Consider the following 1,337-nt stretch of genomic DNA (forward strand, 5'->3'; position numbering starts at 1 on the left):
GTCCTTTTGTGATTGACTTATTTCACTCAGCATAATGTCCTCCAGTTTCATCCATGTTATGAGATGCTTCACAGATTCATCATTGTTCTTTATCAATGCATAATATAATATCATAGTTTGTTTATCCATTCGTCTGTTGACTGGCATCTAGATTGTTTCCATTTTTTGCTATTGTGAAAAATGCTGCAATGTACATGGGTGTGCATATGTCTATTGCTGGATTCTATGGTATTTCTATTTCTAGCTTTCTAAGGAAGTGTCATGTTGTTTGCCAAAATGACTGTATCATTTTGCACTCCCCTCAGCAGTGCATAAGAGTTCTGATCTCCCCGCAGCCTCTCCAACATTTGTTATTTCCAGTGTTTTTGATTCATGCTAGTAATGCTGGGGTAAGATGGTATCTCATTGTGGTTTTAATTTGCATTTCTCTAATGGCTAGTGATCGCGAGCATTTCCTTATGTGTCTGTTGGCTGCTTGAATGTCTTCTTTGCTGAAATGTCTGTTCATTTCCTTTGCCCATTTTTTAATAGGATAACTTGTCTTTTTGTTGTAGAGGTGTTGGATTTTCATGTATATTATAGAGATTTAGACTTTTGTCTGACTTGTAATGCCCCCCAATTTTTTCCCATTCTGTAGGTTGTCTTTTTACTCTTTTACTGAAGTCTTATAAAGAGAATAGGTGCTTGATTTTTAGAAGATTCCAGTTATATAGCTTATCTTCTGGAGTTTATGTGTTGGTGGTTATGGTATGTATCCTGTTAATGCCATGTATTAGGGCCTGAAGTGTTGATCCTATTTTTTCTTCTATGAACTTTATCATTTTTTGGCTTTATATTTAGGTCTTTGATCCATTTTGCATCACTTTTTGTATACGGTGTGAGGTATGGGTCCTGTTTCATTTTTTTGCAGATGGATATCCAGTTTTCCCCACACCATTTGTTAAAAAGACTGTCTTTTTCCCCATTTGATGGACTTTGGGCCCTTGTCGAAGATCAGGTGACCGTGGGTGGATGGATTTACATCTGAGTTCTCAATTCTGTTCCATTGGTCAATGTATCTGTCGTTGTACCAGTACCAGGCTGTTTTGACTACTGTAGCTGTATAGGAGGTTCTGAGGTCACGTATTGTGTGTCCTCCTACTTTTTTCTTCTTCTTCAATAGTGCTTTACTTCTTCGGGGCCTCTTCCCTTTCCATATAAAGTTAATGATTGGCTTTTCCATCTCTTTATTTGGATTGGGATTGCATTATATTTGTAATTTGCTTTGGGTAGAATAGTCATCTTCACAATGTTGAGTCTACCTATCCATGAGCATGGGATGTTTTTTCCATTTATGT

Source organism: Trichechus manatus, unplaced genomic scaffold (genome assembly GCF_000243295.1).
Source record: "Trichechus manatus latirostris isolate Lorelei unplaced genomic scaffold, TriManLat1.0 scaffold00004, whole genome shotgun sequence".
Classification (NCBI taxonomy): Eukaryota; Metazoa; Chordata; class Mammalia; order Sirenia; family Trichechidae; genus Trichechus; species Trichechus manatus.